The sequence below is a fragment of the Lithobates pipiens genome, unplaced genomic scaffold (assembly GCF_037356315.1).
Source record: "Lithobates pipiens isolate NorthernLeopardFrog02 unplaced genomic scaffold, aLitPip1_a1.2 Scaffold_23, whole genome shotgun sequence".
Taxonomy (NCBI): Eukaryota; Metazoa; Chordata; class Amphibia; order Anura; family Ranidae; genus Lithobates; species Lithobates pipiens.
Window position 1 is genome coordinate 269638684 of NW_027507785.1, and position 13897 is coordinate 269652580.

A 13897-nucleotide genomic window follows, 5' to 3' on the forward strand; every position below is an offset into this window, starting at 1 on the left:
AGAAGTCCCGGAAGCAGCTGGAGAGGCAGTAGACAGGGCCTGGACCCATTCCTCCAGCTGACTATAGCCCTCCTGTAAACTCTTCACCGCTTGAGTGAGTCCTGCGAGGTGGCGGCAAAGTTCGTCCATAGGAGAGGCTCCCTGCGTGGGCTCGGACATGGCTGTTCTGTACTGTCACTTACCTGGTGGAAGGAGCCCGGAGTGCAGGGAGCGGCCTCTCGTAAGCCTCTGGCTCGAGATCCCCTGAGAGTGGGAACAGGGACTCTAGAGGTCAGAGGGCACAAGTGCCAAGTCAGTGATGGTGGGTTTGGCCCTGGAGCTGGCGTCAGACAGCGGCGGGTGCAGGCAGGTGGTTCTGGAACAGCTGGTGAGCAGTCAGCGGCTGGCAGCAGGTGCAGGAGATAGTACAGGAACGGCTGGCAGGCGGGCAACAGGCAGCAGCGGTCACAGATGGCAGACTGGATCAACTGGCAAACAGCAGGGTCAAACACAGGCCGGGTCGTCAACGGGCAGGCAGCAGAGGTACCGAAGGAGAAGGCAGAAGCGTGGTCAGGAAGTCCGAGGGTCAAGGCTGGCAGCAAGCAGGAGTAATCAGGAACAGGCCGGGTAGATCAGAGGCAGGAACAATCAGGTTAGCAGAGGTAACTCACAGGAACGCTGTAGACAGAACAGCACCGGGCCACTAGAACGGATTCCTTAAAAAGCCCTCTGGGCGCCAAGAACGGTCGCACGGCGTGCCCGCGCGCGCCCACGTGAAACTGTGCAACCGTTCGTGACCCCGCAGACCCGCGTGCGCACGTTCGCAACCTTGTGCACCCGCGTGCGCTCCTTCGTACCTGCTCGCACCCGCGTGCGCCCGTTCGCGCTAACGCGTGCCCAGGGAGACCTATTAGCACTCAACGAACCAATTCTGTGAATAGGTCTTCCATGGGCCGCTGGATCTCGGGAACGACCATGACAGTCAGCAAGCAGATGCACATCAAGCTGAGCAGCAGGCATTGGAACATTATACTGAACAACGGGCTCTGGAACAACAGGCTGGGTAGCGGCAGCAGCAATGGATTCAGCAAGCACCGTATCAGCAGGCTGGGTAAAGGGCACCTGCTCAACAAGCTGGGTAGCGGGCACCAGCACATCAGGCTGGAAGACGGGCATCAGCACATCAGGCTGGGAAACGAGCACCAGAACTTCAGGCTGGGAAATGGGAACCAGAACTTCAGGCTGGGAAATGGGAACCGGAACTTCAGGCTGGAAACGGGCACCGGAACTTCAGACTGGGAGACAAGCACAGAAACTGCAGGTTGGACCATGGGCACCGCAACCTCAGGCTGGACTGTGGGCACTGGAACAACGGGCTAGACAGTGGGCACTGGAACAGGAGACTGGAGCAGATCAGCTGGTGTGGAGGCCAGATTGGATACTGGTAGGATGGCATGGGTTGGGAAAAGCTTCCATTTCTTTTTGGTTTTAGCCACTGAAGATGTGGATACAGGGCTGTAGGTAGTGGATGCAGCTGGTAGAAGCAAAGAGCAGAAGGATGGTAAAACAGAGGGAGAAGGGAGATTTAGTGGAGCTGATGGAGGCAGCTGAGAGGAAGCGTTAAAGGCAGGGTAGGTGCAGCATGAGGAAACAGGATACTGGTACTTCATTGGTAACAGGGTGTATTGGGCGGCAACTGTAGTTGTTGGGGGTAAAGGAGAGGAAGACACCCCAGCAGGCTGGTATCTAGCCACAGAAATGGGTGGTAGGGAGCTGACAGAGTACAACAAACCTGACCAGGCCTGTAATAATGATTGCACAAAATCAGGTTTGCACATTGTTCACCTGACCAGAGACTGCACTGAATCAATACATTCTGCAAGCAGCTGTTGAGGACAAGCTCTTCCAATAGCCAAACCAAAGACTCTACCTGAGCTGCACTAAAAGCGGGTGTATAGTCATTACCTCCACTATAGGCATCAGACAGGGCCAACTCTGTACAGAGCTGAATCAATGGTTGCATGTCCTCAAACAGAAATAAAAAAAAAAATATGAGCTAGATGAATGTATTCTAACAACGGCTCCTTAGTGTGTGTTCAGTTAATGTCTGATAACAAAAATCTCTGTCATCTGTTGCCAGGGAAAAAAAACACAAAATATCTTTCAGATGCATCTTTCAGTAATTAGCAGGGGCTCAGTCCCAATTCCCAGGTGCAAGTAATCTGATTGTATGGTTTCAGAATTCTGTCAGGGGTGCCATACACAGGCATCCAATACAGGTGATCAGATCGCTGGGTTGCACCAAGAAATTAGGAACAAACGAGTAAGTGAAATAGTACGTTTATTTAAGATAAAGACACACATGCAAACCAAACAGCAAACCATAAACAAGTAAAATGTGCAAGCAGGGCAGCTGATAGGCCAGTACAACTGGCCCTGTTGTACCGGGCCCGGCCAGCAGGGGGGACTGGGCAATCTGAACAACGAATTGATGCAGAATATAGAAAAAATAAATATTCCTTCAGCCAGGACCCATCATCAACCAACCTCACCACCCACCCCCGGCTAAGACTTTTCAGTTTTTTTAAAAATATTTTTGGCACCTCTTTACTGATGTTTTGGATGCATGTCTCTTCCACGCCCACTCCTCATGCTGGCTCAAGTCCTGGCCTGCATATTGCCTTCCCTGGCGGAATGATTCCACTCCTTCCACTCATGGCGCTATGCTCTGTTCTCCATTCGGCCTGAGACAGAGACAGTGAGAGTGGAGAAGAAGAAGCAGTGAGGTGAACGGCGGCAGTGGCAGCAGAAGGAAACAGCTAAACTGACATATGAAATTGTTTGTGACTGACACTCCAGGCAGCAGGAGCAGAATCAGAGAGGAAGCGGCTTGTGGGACCCGGCTAACACACGTGTGTGCTTGCTTGGGCGGGGGGTGGGGGTGATTTGAGATCTACTATATCACTGTATCTGTCTGCAGCAGCATCTATAGGCATTAGTGCAGGGGTCTCAAACCTCCAGCTGTTGCGAAACTACAAGTCCCATGAGGCATTGCAAGGCTGACAGTTACAAGCCTGACTCCCACAGGCAGAAGCATGATGGGACTTGTAGTTTTGCAACAGCTGGAGGGCCACCAGTTTGAGACCCCTGCATTAGTGGCACTGTCTGCAGCACATTATGGCAATTGCGGCATGGGTGGCACTGTCTCTGCAGGCAGCACATGCGTTATGGCCCATAAAGTATGTGCTGCCTGTAGACAGTGCCATCCATGCCGCCAATGCCATAATGTGCTACAAACAGTGCCACCCATGCCATGTAGCCAATGCCATAATGTGCTGCAGACAGTGCCACCCATGCCATGCCACCAATGTCATAATGTGCTGTGGACAGTACCACCCATGCCACCAATGCCATAATGTACTGCAGACAGTGCCACCCATGATGGCAATACCATAATGTGTTGCACATCCCTCGAAGACAAACCTGCACTTTGTTTCAAGGCGGGGTCTGAGGAGGGGCAGGGGTGGGGCTGAAGGAGGGACCAGGGGCAGGGCCAGGGGTGAGGCTGAAGGCTGCCCCATCAGGTAGGCTGTATGGGCCCCATGATTTCTATCAGTAGCCCTGAGTGCAAGACACAACAAAACCCCAAAAACACCTAACTAACTAATAATTATATATTCATAAGCACAGAAAACAAACATAAATAACCCAGACAGGAACAAAAGCAAAGGGGGAACACAAGCCAGGAATCAGGAAACACACCATAATTGGGAGCAGGTACAGGGAACAGGTCTTAAGTACAACAGAAAAGCAGGACAAAAACAGAAACAAGGCAGGTTCAGGCAGGGACAAGGCTAGCAGATGGAATTCTCTGTGGTGTGGTGTGGTGTGCTTTGTAGTTCACACTGAAGTTGTTGATGGGATTTTATCTTTCCTCCTCCGAAGACTGTTGCTATAGTTAAATTTCAGCACCGCATGTGAACTTTTTATTTGACATATATGGATTGCCTAATGGAAAATGAAGAGCTTTGGATATTTATAAACAAAGAAGACAAACGGGAAAAACAATGTTACTACAGTGCCAAAGTTTTGATTCCAACCTCTTAAAAATAGAACTCTAAGCAACTTCAGAAGAGCGATTCTAAGTCATTATTGAACACTGTTCCTCACAAACCCAAATGTTGACTTTTGGGATTGCAAATGCTTTTTAAATTCCAGAGATTTATGAGTAGAGAGTTAGAGCAAGCAACCAAATGAGCTCTCAATACACTTCCAAAAGCTGCTACAATAATTGCTACTCACTGAACTTTGCCTTGAGTTATTAGGAATGTCTTTGGAAGATGTAAAAGTAGCATCCAAATATACTTCTGTAGTTGCAGAAGTTTCTGTTTGTTCATTGATCTATTGAAAAAATATGCCCAATTTCTAATTTGCAATTTACAATAAGAATTTATGAAATACATTAATATATACCATTGCTTAAAGTGGAGCTTTACCCATGACAACTTGATTAAAAAGAATGCTCTTTAGCAAGGAACATACATTCCACATTAATAATGATACTACCAAAATTAGTGTGTGTTGTAAGTTGTGTCCAGTATTGTTCCTTTTTCTTCTTGTTGGAGGCTGCCATTTTGCTGACCTCCTTTTCTTACCTCCACATTCTCACTACAATGCTGAAAATGATACTGTAGAGCAACTGAGAATGTGCAGGGTACGGTCAGATGGTGTGAGAATGGATTTTTAACAGTATAGGCACTTATGTTTACCTGCAAAAGGATCCACACTAAAGTGATCTAGCAGGACTTAATTTTCTGACTAAAAATCCACTTTAAATTGCCCATGTGGATAGGCTATGAATTTTCAAATATTCATATATTCTTAACAAGCAGAAAAGTTGCTTTAAATGAGGACAGAGGGACCTCTGTAGCTGCAGGCACTGAGAAATACGTTTTCTCAAAATTCACACCAAGAGCACTGAAGTTCTTCAAGTTTTTCCTTCTCTCAGCAGCTCAGTTCATCCATAGATGTGGTGGTTGCGTTTGTTTTGTTTTTTTTGGGGGCTTTTCTTCCTTTATTTCACATGATGAACCTGTCAGTAACACATTTCCTGTCTTAGGGTGTCTGCATTCTGGATGCAGTAGTAACACTGATATCTTTGGATAGCAGCATAGTCACTCTGGGGATAGACCCTCCAAATTACCCCTTTTTGGAAAGTAGACACCCAAGGTATTTGCCGAGAGGCATGTCGAGTGCATGGAAGATTTTATATTTTGCCACAAGCTCTTGGAAAATGACCAAAACATTTTTTTTATTCACAGTTGTCACTTAAATTAGATATTTCTCACACATGCCATTGGTATATGTAGAAGTATACCCCAAAACACATTCTGCTACTATTCCTAAGTAGGGGGATACCACATGTGTGAGACATTTTGGGAGCCTAGCCACATACAGAGGACAAAAACCAATGACCACCTTCAGACTTTCAGAAGGTGTAATTCCTTCACTTGATTTCCTGACTACCTATCACAGTTTGGATGTCCTTAAATGCCAGTATAATACACCCCCACCCCCCAAATGACCCTTTTTTTGGAAAGTAGGCACTCCAAAGTATTTTCTGAGAGGCATGTTGAATGCATGGAAGATTTTATTTTTTGCCACACGTTTTTGAGAACAGAGAATATCTAATTAAAGTGACAATTTTGTGTAAAAAAAAAATTGTAATTTCCAAAAACTTGTGGCAAAAAATGTAATCTTCCACGGACTCAACATGCCTCTCAGGAAATACATTGGGGTGTCTACTTTCTAAAAAAAAAAAAAAATAAATAAAAAAAATTGGCTTTAATATGTGTGTATGTGTATGTCAATGTTGTATGTGTTTGTAAGCGTGTCAGGACCTTACGGGGTAAAAGGACTCAGCAAAGCCACAGATGGACTCTGGTGGCAAGAAAGCGCCCTGAGGCGATTCAGTTCGCATAGGTAGCGCTATACAAGTCACTCACTCACTCACTAAAAAGGGGTGGTGTTTGATGTCCAACATTAGAACATTACCCACTCCTCTAACCACTTGGAGACCAAGCCTTTTTTTCACACGTTTTGTTTTTTTAACAATAACACACAATAGTGATATAACATTAACTCAATAAAACAACACCTTTTTTTACTGAAATATGTGCCAAAAAATGTGAAAATAATATGTGCCAAAGCATAGGAGCAATCGTCCAACTGACCATGCTGGTCATGCTTGAGCATACATGTTTTTTTTTAAACTGTGGATGGAAAATCTCCTCTGACAGTGCTGCAGGCACTGACATATGTATTCTGAGAGCAGCATCCGGCTGCTCTCAGAATAAGTAGATCAGTGCTGCAGCTGGCTGGCGTTTGCAAAGCAAACAAGAATGGTTAATAATAAAACAGTAACAATATAACATTAACTCAATAAAACAACACTTTTTTATTTTATTTTTTATTTTTTGTTAATAAATAAATATACACTTTTTTGTACTAGTGTCAAACTCTGTGGGAAAGTAAGTATAGCTTCATCATTTGTTGAAGTCCACCCCTCCCATGTTAAGATTATAGTTGTGGACACAGCGAGGCTTCTCAATGACACCAGAGGCTGTGCAAATTTGGACAGTCATATCTGCATGAATAGAGGACAGGATGAAAACATCCTGTCTGTCCTTCCACTTCACTGTATTTCACCATTCCTCAAGCAAGTTTTTTCTCCCATTCTAAGTCAGGTATTAATGAGCTGTTGAGGAAAGCCCCGGCGATTATGTTGCATGGTGCCACAGCAGCCAATTTCAAGATTGAATAAGTGTCTAAAAAGGGGCACACTTATATAGACATTGTTCACATACAAATGGTACCCCTTCTGGAACAAAAGAGACACCAAGTCATATGCTATCTTACCCAGGGAACGAAACTAGGGGGGCCACCACTTTGAGAGGAGGCATTACCTATCTAGGGTTCATGGGTGTACTAATGCACTCCCACAAATTCTACTAACACCCTGAAGCAGCAACCACCCTGTCAGAGTCTAAATTTACATTTCCCTCAAGTGTTAGCTTAAACATTGGCAGCTGGTTAGTCAGGACTTAATGGCGCAGTGGGTCTGTGGAGGGATCATACAGCTGTGTTTTCTGACACTGATTCTAAAGTTCCAGCACCCCTGTCAGTCCCTGGAGGAGTGATATGCACACTGCCTCTCACATGACAAGGTCCATGTTATCTATCTCCCTCTGCTGCTCTAACTCTGCTTTATCTCACCAAAGATTGCTACATACAGTATATGGTAATCTCTCTCCTTTCTCACAGAACACTCTCCACTGCCATCAACTCACTCACCCTCCTGACAGTCACTACACCTTTCTTTGTGAGTTGCTCTCACTTCTACAATGGTCAACCTTTCCTTTTTTCTTCCTCTGCCTACACTTCCAATATTACCTATCCCCTGAGCGGCGTTCTAGGTCGGGGACACCCACCAACTATGTCCAGGTGGAAACGAGTGGACAAAAAGCCCAGAAAACTGACGGCTTACTTTTCACAGCCGCCAGGCCGGCAGGCCCAAGATGGCGCCGGCGCGTCCTCCACTCCGCGCCATCCCTCCGCATCTCCGGAGCGCAGCGGAGGGCTGATACTAGGCCCTGAACGGTGGTACCCAGACTCTCAGGCATCCACCCCATCGAGTGGAAGCCTGGCCAAGGCAAGGAGCAGAAGGGAAGGTGTGGAGACAGCGCAATATGCCGAGGTGAGCTCTCCCATTGATTCACAGGAAGATACCAGAGAACTCCCTGACTCCATTATGACTTTTCCAACCACTAATCAACCTGTCCTTGATACAACCCTAAAAGACATGTTCATTTCTCTGCGCAGCTCTTTACATACTGACATGATGGCCTGCATGAGAAGTTTTGGCACTGATCTAAAAGATATGGGACACAGGGTGGACCATATAGAGACTAAAACGGGGGAATATGCCTCCACGATCAATGATTTGATCGATGCACATGATACAGTGGAAGAAGAGCAAAGCTGGGTAAAAGCAAAATTAGCAGACTTAGAAGACAGGGCCAGAAGGAACAATGTTAAACTGAGGGGTATCCCCGAGTCAATAGCTGAAGCTGATCTGCGTCCCTATGTCACAAAACTGCTATCCACTCTCATGCCTGATCTCACACCCATTGAGATATCTATTGATCGGATACACCGCATCCCAAAGCCTACCTTTATACCAGCTCATGTGCCCGGAGACGTTTTGCTTCGCATGCATTTTTATCAAACGAAGGATTGTTTGATGCAGATGACGAGAAAGGGGGAACACCATAATACAGACTTCTCAGGTCTCCAGTTTTATGCGGATCTTTTGCAGCATACCCTGCAACTTCGCAAAAATTTAAACAACATCACTAAAGTATTGCAAAACCACTGCATTAGCTACAAATGGGGGTTCCCCACCAAACTGATTGTGCACAAGGAGGGGACTAACTATATAATTTCCTCGCCTACCAAAGGCCTTCAACTCCTCAAGTCATGGAAGATACTTCTGGAGGATTCGTTACACTCGCCTATACCTGACATGTCAAAGAATTTAACTCATGAATAATGCACGTATGGCAGCAGCTACCTATTTCTTTCCCAGCGACCTAGACGCTGCAAGGCGCAGCCTACCTAGTGGGCCCCGCACACAGGAGCCTCTTGCTGGTTCAATTACCCCGCTATTTTGAGCGGATATATTCTGCACACGGGTTATGATGACCCTCCTTTTAACTGTTTGTTCAACACTGTTGGTTTTGTTTTCCCTTCCCTTCCCTTTCTTGTTTCAGGAGCTGTCAATGCACTTATTACCTTCCAGAGACCTCACTGTCCTATATCCTGTCCTCTCCCTGGTTAAGGAATCGACGAAAAAATTTTGCTACTGGGATATTCCATGTCTCTATCCATCATTGAGAAGGCTTCAGGCCGCCGGTATAAGTGAGTACACACGAATCTTACTTCTGAGCTTTAACATTTCTAAAGATCATGCCAGTCACCATTTTATCGGTTAACGCCCACGGGCTCAATCATCCAGCTAAGAGGTTCTCTCTTTGGTCTGAAGCCCAGTCGTCGCACTGCGACATTCTATGTGTACAAGAGACGCACTTTTCCAAAGACGCACCTCCCAAATGTACGTCCAAAGGATTTCAACACTATTATTATGCAAATGCACAGGAGAAGAAGAGAGGGGTCATGATTGCAATCAGGGACTCGATTTCCTTCCAGTTGTATCAGCAAATCATGGACCCTAATGGTCGGTTTCTCATATTGATCTGTGACATTAATAATCATCGCTACACATTGGTTAATATATATGTTCCCAATGCTCGCCAGATACATTTTCTAAATAATCTTATGAAGAAAATACGTAAAGTGAAGGAATGAGCATTGCTGTTATGTGGGGACTTTAATATCACCCCGGACCCAAAGGTGGATTCTACTGCCTCTTCCTCCAAAAGAATGTTATCTTTAGCTAATTTCTTGAGATCTAATGAACTGTATGATGTTTGGCATTGTAGACATGCCTGTGAGAGGGACTACTCCTTCTACTCTCACAGGCATCGCTCCTACAGTAGAATTGACTGTTTTTGTCGGACAGGTGGCTTCTGAAAAAAATCTCCAAGACCAAAATTAATGCGATATCATGGTCAGATCATGCTTCAGTTCTGGTCCAGGTAGCAGATAACAACCTCGCATCCTCCACTTATTTGTGGAGAGCGAATGCTCACATAATTCAAAATCCTCACACTAAGTCTGTACTGGAAGCCACCTCTCCGAATTTTTTCGCCTCAACGCCACTCCTGACGTCACACCGTCCACGGTGTGGAACACTCACAAGGCATATATTCGTGGCATTTTTATTCAATTAGGGGCTAGAGTGAAGAGGCAGCGGCAACTAGACGAGCTTTTGAAAAATATCGAAGCCCTAGAGGGCTTACATAAAACACATCCTTCTCCTGATCTTCATTTTAAACTTACTAACTTGCGTCATGATCTTAGACTCTTCTTATTACAAAAATTTGAACAAAAGGAAAAAAGACTGAAGTTGTCCTTTTACTCTACTGGTAACAAGGCGGGTAAAGCTTTGGCCCGTAGACTATGGGGACAGCGCTTCAAATCCAAAATTCCCTATTTGATTGATCCAACATCTAACGCTAAAGAGCAGGATCCCCAGAAAATTGCAGACTCCTTTAGTGATTATTATGCGTCCTTATATAACCTGGCCGACAACGGGTCTACCCCGCAGCCTTCTGGGGTTGATATTGATAATTTTTTGGTGACAGTGAATATACCTAAACTAAGTCCTTCTCAGTTGGATGAGCTAAACCTGCCCTTTACAGTGGACAAAATATTTAAAGCTATCACATCTTTACCGAATAACAAATCCCCTGGTCCCTACGGGCTAACTGGGGAATATTACAAAGCATTTATGCCTATCCTGGGACCCCATTTGCTTGAGGTCTTCCAAGGTGCCGCTGCCTCGTCTCTCTTCCCTTCAGAAATGCTGGAGGCAATTATAGTAACTTTGCCTAAGCCTGGTAAAACTCCTGACGTGCCTCAGAACTTTAGGCCTATATCGTTATTGAATAATGATTTGAAATTGTATGCCAAAATGTTAGCTTTCCGACTGATGTCAATTTTGCCTACCTTAATAGATCCAGATCAGTCAGAGTTTACAAAGGGCAGACAGACCTCAGATGCCACCAGGAGAGTCATTGACATCATTAGTCTAGCAAAAAGACAGCGAACGCCTTCTCTGCTCCTAGCGCTGGATGCAGAGAAGGCGTTCGATAGGGTCCACTGGGTCTACTTGGCCAGGGTGTTGGAGAAGTTTGGCTTTAGAGGCCACATCATCACATCTATACTTGCACTCTACACTTCGCCTTCAGCTAGAGTATATACCTCAGGAATATTATCAAAGCCCTTTAACATTACAGACGGCACCCGACAAGGGTGTCCAATGTCCCCTTTAATTTTTAATATGCTTATGGAACCCCTGGCCACGAGATTCAGGCAAGACCCCAATATACAGGGATTTAATGTCAGAGGCCGTAAGCACGTTATCAGTTTGTTTGCTGATGACGTGATACTTATGCTTACACACCCAAAGAACTCCCTATTCCATGCAACGGCTCTTCTGACTCAATATAGCAAGATCTCATACTACAAAGTTAATAACACTAAATCCTATATCCTAGACTTAGGCACATCTCCGCAAGATAGACACCATATACAAAACAAAAATCCTTTTATATGGCAGGACTCTGGGATCTCTTATCTAGGGATTACACTTACCACCTGTCCTGACCATCTCTTTAAAGCCAATTACCTACCACTAGAAAATAAACTGCTGTTGGGATTTCAAACCTTAAAAAAGCACTTTCTCTCATGGTCGGGTCACTTGGCGGCGTTTAAAATGCAAATCCTACCGCAATTGCTTTACATATTTCGCACTGTCCCAATCCCAGTCAACAAATCCTTCTTTGCGAGACTACAATCTCTATTACTGAAATTTCTTTGGGAAGGTAGAAGGGCAAGGTGCGCATTCGGCAACTTGACTAGGTCTAGAAAAGCGGGAGGTATGAGTCTACCATTGATAGCAGACTACTATAGGTGGGCTGTCCTAGCACAGATCAAGGAGTGGATGGTTGCCCATCCCTTCTCGCTGTGGGTTGAATTAGAGCAGACAATTGTACCGGGAGGAAATCTTTCTAACTACGTTATGGCTTACCCATATATGTCACAGGCCCCAGGGGATGTCCCACTCCCTGTGGTTGCCTCCCTACAGGCTTGGAAATGTTTAACGATGCACAAACCAATAGAAGGTCCAACCTCGGTTATGCATGTCCCTCTCCAGGTTCTAACTTTTAATTCCAGATTTGTCCTTGAATAGATGGTTCAAGTCGGGAATCCTGTGGGTACGTGATTTATACAGCAGCAGTACGATTAAATCATTTGTAGCTATGCAAGAGGAATACGGATTACCACACATGGAATTCCTCTCATATGCACGAGTCAAATCGCTCCTCAATAGTACCACCATATCACCTTATGAATTACATTGGAAAGTCAAGAAATATCTAACTACTAAGGACAGGTGTAGAGGCGGCATCTCTTTATTTTACAATAGCTTACAGGATAAAACAGTATTCCAAAAAACCAAATCTATGCTAGCATGGGAAAGAGACTTAACTATCCCCATTTCCAATACACAATGGAGCAAAGCTATCCAATATACACACTCAGCCACAAAATGCACCTCCCTATGGGAACTTTCGCACAAAATCATACATAGATGGTACCTAACCCCTTATCGTATTGCTAAGTTTAGCCCTTCTGTTTCTCCCCTCTGTTGGAGAAAGTGCTCCCAAAGTGGTACTTTGATTCATGTTTTATGGGAATGTAGTAAGTTGGCTGGGTTTTGGACAGAGGCTCTTAAGATATTCCATCAGGTAACTGGTATGACAATACCGCACCCCCCCCCCCCCCCCCCTTGTGTTATTAAATGTAGGCATTGAAGCTATTCCACCACCATTTAGGCAATTCACAACCCATTTGTTTTTAGCAGCCAAACTAACTATTCTTAGAGTTTGGAAATCGCCAGAGCCACCGGATCTGCGGGAGGCTCTGCGAACCCTGTCTATCCACTACACATATGAGCTAGCATTGGCAACTAACTCAGGGAAAAGGGCAGCATTTTTGAAGGATTGGCAATCTTGGGTAGATTGGTACGAATCCCACAAATTGTTGTAGGAACAGTCTATACATGCATTTTCTAAAAAATCTCTCTCATAGGACAGACTCCCCTTCTCCCCGAGCCCTTTTACAGCTCCAGATCCCTATTCCTTTCCCCTCCCCCCTTACTTTTATTTGTTTTTACTTTGGGTTACTGCATTATTGAATGACTCTCGTTTCTGGTACTACTAGGCAGTCTATATCTAGATGTTGTCCACTTTGACCTTCTGACTTATGGTTGACCGGAGACCAGGCCTTCTTGCCTCTTGGGCGCAGCTAGTTCCCAGTTGGGGCGCCCATGGGGCGGGAGAGCTAAGAGAGTTAAGGTCATTCACTCAACAACGGAAGGAACTAACACTGTATATGGTCTGGATATGCATATACTTTTGCCTCTACAATTGGCATTGTCCTCTTTTGTCATCAAGATTGTCAATTGCGCTGTTGTTTTCTTTCTTTTTAATTTTTTGTCTATGTAATATGTAACAATCAATCTGTAACCCAATGTTGTTGTTAAACTATGAAAATTCTTGAATAAAAACGATTGAATTAAAAACATTGCTACAGCTTCAGGTCTCCAAACTAGTGCACACATGTCTGTCTTGCAGCCTTTCCATCCCAGCTCATTTTTTAACTCTGCCAGTTGTCCTGTAGCCAGCAGGTTTTCCGCAACTCTACAAACTGCCCTTGGATTAGTGTTTTTCTTTCCCTTCAGCTAGCAGTCTGAATGAAGAATAGATCTGCTCATCCACACAATTTCCATACCAGCGCATTGTATTCTAAAATCAAGATCTGGCAATATCAGAATACAATGATCATGAGCTTCACTTAAAATGGTAGTAAACTCTCATTGTTTATTTTTATCTACTGGTAAGATTATAATAAGTCTTACCTGGAAGTAAAATGAATATCTCCTAAACATGCACCGTTTAGGAGATATTCTAGCAAGCAGCAGACAGTGATAGCAGAGTGCATGTGTTGGTGATATATGTGCCACGGCTAAGACATCATTGTGGCTTCGCCAATCAAATGGCTGCAGCCCATGAGCAAGATCGGGTGAAGATGGAAGTCTCTGTAGCATTGACAACATGCCACCGGAGGGCTTCATTTTAAGGTAGGTCCCTCATAATGTGCTAGTATGCAG